The sequence below is a fragment of the Lolium rigidum genome, chromosome 3 (genome assembly GCF_022539505.1).
Source record: "Lolium rigidum isolate FL_2022 chromosome 3, APGP_CSIRO_Lrig_0.1, whole genome shotgun sequence".
Classification (NCBI taxonomy): domain Eukaryota; kingdom Viridiplantae; phylum Streptophyta; class Magnoliopsida; order Poales; family Poaceae; genus Lolium; species Lolium rigidum.
Window position 1 is genome coordinate 50363728 of NC_061510.1, and position 8532 is coordinate 50372259.

The 8532-nt window shown below is 46.9% G+C and overlaps 1 long non-coding RNA gene across 2 annotated transcripts; it reads left to right on the forward strand.

The window, feature by feature from the left end:
* The first annotated feature begins 6717 nt into the window (after positions 1-6717).
* Positions 6718-8254, forward strand: LOC124696014. Of its 2 annotated transcripts, XR_007000627.1 has the most exons (4): positions 6731-6764; positions 6840-7125; positions 7574-7924; positions 8017-8254. It is a non-coding gene; the product is annotated as an uncharacterized LOC124696014 (long non-coding RNA). The 2 variants fall into 2 exon arrangements; XR_007000626.1 differs by having other exon boundaries at positions 6718-6764; positions 7574-8254.
* The last annotated feature ends 278 nt before the right edge of the window (positions 8255-8532 follow it).

Genomic DNA, 8532 nt, shown 5'->3' on the forward strand with positions numbered 1-8532 from the left:
AGAGTAATCTAAAGGGCTGCAATAGCTAATCTAGAAGAACCCGCACTACTTTGAGCTTCTATCATAGACAGGGAAACCACAGTGTGAGAACTTATGATATTTTCTTGATGGAATACTGGTACTGATGAGTAGCCTGAGGACTGAAACCAAATCGACAATGGTGTGTTACGGTGGTTATATCTGGTTAAGCTAAGATCTAGAACATAGTAAATTTGTGTGTACATAATCCCAAAGTGTAGTTGTATCACATCCTAGAGCTTAACTTTCTGCTGTTCTCTTAGTTTTTTTTTTTTGCAGCAAAGTTTGGGTTCTATAAACAATAAATCGGAAGCACAGCCTGCTCGTACAAAAGCAGAATGTAAACCCACATCCAAACGCCGTTGACGATTTGCAGCAACCCAGTGAGAAGTCGTGAAAGGAGTAGCACATACTAAACCAAAAACAAAGAGTAGTCAGTACACAGGCAATAACAGTTAAACAGGTACAGCAAAAGCAGAAAATGCACAAACTGTGAAACAACGGATCAACTGGTACAGCAGGATCGAGCACAGCAGGAGCATCAGAATGAACGGGATCAGAAACCTCAGAACTATATGCAGCAGACGAAGACGACCCGCCCACAATGGATGAACTACCTAGGTTGACTGATATACGATCTAATTATAGCAGCTGACTATTTCAGATAATTGTTTGAAAAAAAAACCAAATTGGAGAGTAAGCCTGGTCGAACTTTCAATAAAATACAAAAACATGAATGGATAAGCTCATGAGAGAACAAATTATAAAAATAAGATTAGCTTAGATCATCTTTGGCCAGATATTATAAAATTATCAATAGAATGCAAAGCTAAACATTATAAAAGAATATCTTCATGCCAAAGAAGAATGAATATTTTCGTTAGTCCTGGGAGTGGAGGAACCTGTGGCATGATAAATGACTCGTTGAACAATACAAAATTTCTAGCTACTTTTGAACAAATTAGGCATACCGTAAAAGAAGAACTGCGTACCACCATAACTGATCTCAGTTAGATACTTCAAAGTTCATATCAGTAGTGGTGCCACGAAGAAATATAATGCAAAGTGTGAGCTTAGATTACATTAGTATCCTTTTACTTTTTCGGTGGTTGATTTTTGTATCGACCCTCGTTGATCCCTGAATTGTAAACGTTGAATATTTGCTTCTTTAATAAAAGGCTGTGTGCATCAACCGATGCAGAGGCCGGGGCACACCCCATTCAGAAAAAAAGTTGCTCAGCAGTACAACCAAATTAGCTCGTAGACTCTTAAAACTCTTGATTGTCACAAACACCAAAGAAGCAATGGAATTAGTTAGACACAATCAATAAAAATCAAGCTGACCTCTCATGTTCTAAATGTACTGACCTGGATGCTCCTAAGAATGTTGTTTCTCGCGATTTGATCATCTGGGATACATGTTTCTCGGAGAAAATGAGTGGCTGAAACTCATCCTCAAGCCTGTTTCGTGTCAAGTTTCCAAAAGTATTAGCATACTCTCTGAACCTCTTGCTTCTTTAGTGCGAACAGCTCATTGATGTCACCAAATTTTTTGATTCTTGATCAGCATCTGCAGGCATGTTGCTGGCCTCTACATTGTATCTGATTAAAAGCTGTACTGAATAAACTCGCATATTAAGAAAAAAAGAAGGGATAATAATTCCTTCTAGTGTGCAAATATGCTTCTTTGGTGGTTCTTTGCCTAGATGCTACCTAGGGTCGGGAGTTTTTTTTTTTGAGACATGGGAGCTGACATAAATATAACTGCAAACTTGGAAAAATGAAACAACACAACGTAGTGCTTCTGCAATCTGAAACAAAATAGGCACGATGATATTAGTTATCAACTGCTCGTAAGCAAAATAGGCACCGCGATATTAGCTATCAACTGTCCGTGGTAAGAGAACGATGCACCAATGACATATTCAGTGTTAACTAAATAAATGGGATGTTGCAAATGTAACAACCACTATGTACCTATATTATTCCCTAACCACAAAGAATGGACCATACCATGAATGCATGTAGATCAAAACTTACCATTGTGATGTAGATTTTCTTATACATGTGACAGGGATTGTAAGTAAAATCAAGAATAAAACAACCCGAGCTGCAAAAGGAAATAGTTTTAACGGATATCATGAGAAAGGAGCAGGACTGAATTGATTTTACTTTCTTTTACTCACAATTTTACTTTCTAGTTGGTTATACAAAGTCTATAGAATCCCATAAGCTCGATTTTAGTGGGTGGATTCTAAGATAGAAGATAGTCCCTATTTCTTAAACTTCCAGTTCTTTGATTTATAGTGCTACAACTGGTGGTAACTTGTATGGGACAGAAGTCCTTAAAACTGGACAAAAACTGTACATGTGCATGGATAAATAAGCAACAAACCTACAATAGATTAACAATTTCACTATCTCTTATAACATTTAGGCATCAGTTGATAGTGTATTCTGGCACATTCCCTCATTTTCAACAAATTGCAGTGAACTGCAAATATGGTAGGAAAAACTTTGACAATGGAATTGGTCAAATATAACAACATGAGAGCGACCAGAATTCATGCATACTTTGAATATCAATGTGTGTTATTCTATTTTCCTTACCCAGGGTATTTCTAGTAGGCATTTCGTCGAACATGTAGCATGCACTTATGGAAAAAAATGTCCCCGCTGGATTAGCACAAATCCTCCAGAGAGAATCAATGGAGTGTCTTCCAGAGAGAATCAATGGAGTGGCATGAAATCAAACGAAAGCAGTAACGGGAGAGGGAGTGACGCATTACAGCTCATGGAGATAGTTGTTTGTGCGGACAGCGGACGGCGCCTTGTCTACCACGACATGGCACTTGCAGCAGTGCAATTTATGTTCAGCAGCCGAGACGGTCGGAAAAAGCATAGGAAAACAGAATCAATCAAAACGAAACTGAAGAGAAACATCATCGTTCCAAAACAGATCGAGAGGTCATGGAAGAAGCAAAAGAGAGGGGGTTCTCCACTTCTCCTCCCCGGCGGTAAAATTCATAGGAAGCATCCGCCCCAACCGAGAGCTCCAGCCGCGTCGTCCATGCCTCCATGGAGGGCCTTTTCGTCTCCTACGGCGGCCGTTGCCTCCAGAAAACTTCAGGCCTCCATCCCGCGGGTCACTACCCTGCGCTGTGGTGGAATTCATGGGCAGCGGTGAGCTCCCCGCCACGCCGGTCATGGTGGGCCTCTTCGTCAGCCACGGCGACGGGGCGTGTGAGGCGGGTGTTGAAGGAGAGCTTGGAAGGCGCGAAGCCGTGTGGTGGAAGGAGGCGTGCACATCGGCCTGCACGTGCACTTGGTTGGAGCCAGCGGTTGGAGAAGCCAAGACGAAGAAGGAGCTATATACATTTTTAGTCTCACATCTTGCAAAACGAGTTACCCAAGTCCCACAACTTGCATTGCCGTGCAAAAATGGTCCAACTGATCTTAGAGGATGACACGTGGTGATGTTTTTTTTCAGTAACGCCCCTATACATTTTTTTTCTGTCAGATGTGACCTTAAGGTTGTATAATTCATGTGGGTTCCACCTATCAGAGGTGAAGAAAGAATAATAAAAATATGAGCCAAGGGCAGACTCGAACACACGACGTCAGGGTCGCAGACATTCTGCGCTCACCTCGACCACTGCGTTAATATGCAATTTTTGATTGTCTGTACAACTTCAACTTTATTATACACCGTACTAGTGGAACCGCTGGAAATGTTCAGGTTCTTACACTTTTTTTCACATTTTCTAATCTTTAATTGCATATTTCGGTAGGTTTTAAATACGGTAAAAATAAATTCATCTGTTGACTTCTAGACGTTGAGCTCATTATCATAGTTGACAAGTTCATAAAATAAATACAAAGTCATAGCGGAAACTCAAAACTTATCCAAAGTCATATGCACCCAGTATGTACAAAACAAATTTTAAAAAATTAAAAGATTTAGAAAAAAATCGTGAGAAATAGATTATCTTAGCACCAAAATTTATATTTTTTACACGGGGCACAAATCATGTCGGTTTTTGTCGAAATAACTTTGTGAGCATGTGACATGCCAACATATACATGAGAGATATTTTTGTATTTGTTTGACATTTTGAAATATTTTAAAATGTATTTCAAATAAAGGGTGCATATGCACCTGGTTGCAGAAACACCCTGTCTAAAGTCATACGACATAGTTTATTTCACAGATGACATGCATTGAATTAAAAATTAAAATAAGTAGGGGTAACGGGGCGCGACAGAGGTGGAAGCTTGGAAGAGGGTCTGGTTCCTATTTGAATGGCTAAAGGGCCCGAGATAGACAAATAGCTGCGCGCCACGGACTCATGGCCTATCTGTGCAACCGTAAACACGACATAAATTTAGGCCGGACGGATTTGCTCCAAAATAGCGCGTCTACAGTAACAAAATCTCTCACGGATCGCTAATCTGTTTAACTTTTATATAGTGTATGTATGTATGTATAATGCGAGGAATTTCGAACGGGTAACCAGGTGATGAGGAGTCTGAGGGAATTTCAAGGTGTTGTCTAAGAGCATCTCCACCGGCGGTCCCGATAGCGGTCCCGATAGCAATTTGGGGGCCGGGGGCGAAAATGGCCTCGCACCGGCGCGCCCCAAACGGGGCCGGCCAATTTTGGAGCCCAATAGAATCGCCGGCAACCCCGTGCCGGCCCCTTCACCAAGGGCGCGAATCGGGCGCGCCGACGCCTCGCGGAACGACGGTTTTCACAGGTGGGGGCGCCTTGTCAGCGAGGGGACGCGGCGGTTCGCATCGGAAACGACACGGGGAGGTTGGTCATCGGCGTTAATGGTCTCCCGCACGGAAACCAAAACAGCGAGGGCGGCGACTGTCTACGCGGCGTCCACCTACCTTACCCACGTGCCTTCAATGCGCGTCCGCCGCCTTCCTTAAAACCACACCGGCGCGCACTCTTCTCTTTTCCCCGCCGTCCATCCCTAGCCGCCGCCGTCCTCAACCACCGCCCACCCGCACGCGAACGCGATGGCGCACAACGACCAGGCCGGCGGCAGCGGCGGCGGCATGCCGCGCTCGACGCAGCTGTCGTTCGACGAGGCCGACGTGTTGTACTGGAACCGGATCCCCGTGCCAGTGCAGTTCAAGTTGCCGCACGGCTGGCACTTCTCCAACGACGGCTTCGCCCTGCCGCCGTTGCCGCCGCGAGGACCACAGATGCGGGCCCTCGCCAAGGAACGGCGGGCCTCGATGACGCCGGAGCAGAGGAGGCTCCCGGAGAATGTCGTCGATAGCCCGGACTGGGAAGAGCGCTTCGGTCGCGAGCGCGCCGAAGAGGTCGCGCGGATGGACAATCCCTCTGGCGGCCGCTTCAACAACGCAGGGCGTCGTGCCTAGTGGTACGGGCGCGACGTCGACCGCACGCTTCGCGAGTACAGCTACCGTCCACGCGTCCGCGGGCAACGGGAGCCGGTCTACTTCCCGCAGGCAGCGTCCATGGCGCCGCCGCCTACCAAGCAGGGGGCACCGGCACGGACCGCAGCGTCCAGAACCTCACGCACGGGATCGTCCGCCGTCGGGCGCACGCGCTCGGCCGTGCCCGCACCTCCTTCTGGAGGCGTCGTCATCCGCGACGACGCTAGGAGCGCCTCCTCTGCTCCGGCTCGTCGGACGACGGGGTCGGACCGCCGCTCCCGCGTCAAGGAGGAGGACGCCTCGCCACCACTTCCACAGGCGGCGGTGTGGTCCGCTAGGGACCACGGCGCCAACTACGTCGACCTCGCCGGACCATCCGAGATGCCGACGCCAAAGGAGGAGAAGGCCGACGAGGAGGAGAGCGACGACGCCGATAGCTGGTCCTTCGGGTCATCCAACGACGAACTGGACTTCAGCGCCTTCGACTCCCCACGCCGCTAGATGTTTATTTTTAGTTTTTTAGTTTGAAATCGCGTTAAATTTGTACAAATTTCGTTCGAACTACGTATGAATATCGTGTCGCAAATTTGTATTTAAATGTAAAAATCTACCGGGACCGTCTGTTTGGGGCGTCGGTGTGGGAACAGCGTCCCAAAATGGAGGAGACAGTGCCGGTGCCCCTGCCGGCGTCTATTTGGGGCTGGAGATGCTCTGACGAGCGGAGGATGTCTAGGAGGTCGGTCGACCACGGTCGTCAGGTCTCGGACAGGGGCCGGCGAGATGCACGCCTGCATCACAATTACTCCTAGAAAGCAGCCTGCGCTACTCGGCTTCCCAGGGCTCTGAAGGGGCTTCAATCCTGAGCGTTGCTTCACCGTGCCACAGTATTTTTTACCTCCCGTTTTCCACCACGGCCGTCCGATGCGGTCATACTTTTCGTCACCTTCTGCTTCTCTGGATGAGTCAATGACATCTGGGACCGAACACGAGTGGGGTCAGCCAACAGAGGGAGGGATGCTGCTCGCCCGCGTCGCTTGTTTTTCCCTGTTTTTCCGTGGGGTGGGTGGACAGAGAGCTCTCTCTTTTATCTCTCAACATCCCGCACGCGATTGGTGCGGTAAAAACCCTAGCTGCTCAATCCCCATTGTTCGTTCCCGTGTGAGCCCAACTCCCCTCCGCCGCCACTCCATGGTCGTTCCCGACGCCGCCGCCTCCAGCTTTCCTCCTCCTCCTCGTGCGCAGGCGGTCGTCCTCGATCCGTCGTCGCCTCACCGGTCGTGGGGACTGGACTGGCGGGGGAGGTGCTACAGAAGGCCATGCCGGTGGAGCAGGTTCGTCCCCGTCAATCTCGTTTATTTCTTGGAAAACTAGGTCGGGGCGGGGCTGAAGTGGCGGTTGTTGTCTAGGGAAGAGGCATCTGGGCTCTTGAGGTGGAGTAGTGGGAGAGGGAGGTGGGTCTGGACGTGGAGCAGGCGGGGGGAGCTTGAGGAGCACCGCTGGGACAGAGGTGGCGGAGCAGAGAGGGGCGGCGCTGGCTCTCAGGTGGAGGAGCAGTGAGGGGCGACGCCATGTGGAGGAGGGACTTGGGACGGCTCTGACCCAGAGGAGGAGCTACACCCGTGGGAGGCTCGATCGCTGCTCCCCTTGCTCTCTCCGTACTCCCCATCCCATAATGCAAAATAATGAATGGAGGTAATAGTGTTTTGGACAGGGCTAACTACAGTATTTCAGGGGTTAACTGTAGTCTTTTTTAGCCTAAGTATACAAGTGAAATGTCCTGATTTGTGCACTTGAATGAATGTTCAGTATTAGCATATCTTGCTGTAGAATTTGGACGTTACGTGTTGCAGAAATTTGGTGTCAAATACTGAATTTCAGTGTTAAATTCTACTACTATGTTATTGTATAATATGTTCATGTTTTTTATAGTGTGCGAATGAGAACTATGACTTCTTGATTTTTTTTCTGTTCAAACTTAACTGGATCCAATAAAGTTGGCAGGCTATTTAAACTAATGTCCACTTTCTGTCTATTTGAAACATCTACGATTTTAAATGCAACTTTACGATCTGTTGCTGCTTACTGAATCCAAATGGCAAACTGAATTCAACTTGCAGTAAGCTGTTGATGTTCACTGCAGGGCTGCAAAACAGATGTTTGCCTTTGAGTCATGTGGACGGTTGGATCTAGACTGGATGTTGGATGAGAAGGGTAAAGGTGCAGCGTGCCTTCACTTGGTGAATTAAATGGATGTCGGTCCATATTTTGATGATCAACAACTGACATATTCTCTAATCGACAGCCTAATACCAGGTGAAGATGCTGCCTCTTTCTGCCACCGTTTCTATATGTTTTGTCCATAGTAAAAGACCCATGAATGTCTAACCTGATCTTCCTACGGTCCATCCAAGTATGACAACCGCTATTGTGCCAAAACTGGTGTGAAGATAGACCTTTTGTAGCAAGATGAGCTTCCTCATCTGCAGCACAAGTATGCTGTTTACCCTTCTTCTTCTTTTTTGCAGCCGCTAACATATCCTGTATGCAACAGTGTTATGAAGTCACATTTTCTTCTAACTTCAGAACATCGATCATGGGAGTAAAAGATCTGCCACTCAAATCAAGACAGAGATCATGGACCGTTCACATAGCTCTAGGTGTTATGGTCTTTGCTACCAGCTTTATGTGTTTGTAAGGGTTTTGATTTCCTTTTGGTTTGGCTGGTACCAGCTTCTAACTTGTGAACAAGACTGTACAATGTGTTTTAACGATGTTATCTTCCAATTAACCAGAAGACAATACACAAGTTTCTCTTAGGCCCCTTCCTATCTTTTTACAACCTAAGTTACAAGTATATTTACTATGCGCTCTTAGTGATTAAAGGAGACGGTGTATCCTAATAAGATTCAGATCTCCTGCTGAACATCGGTACGCTAAGTTTGGCCCAGTACTACTTTCACAGCTCAATGGAAACGACAGTAGGAAATAACACATGGCCCAAGATTTACAGCACAAAATCTCATCATGGGTACTATAACCCAGCCTTAGAATATTCAATGCACCGCCCATTTGGCAAAAATAAACACACATGTCTATGAG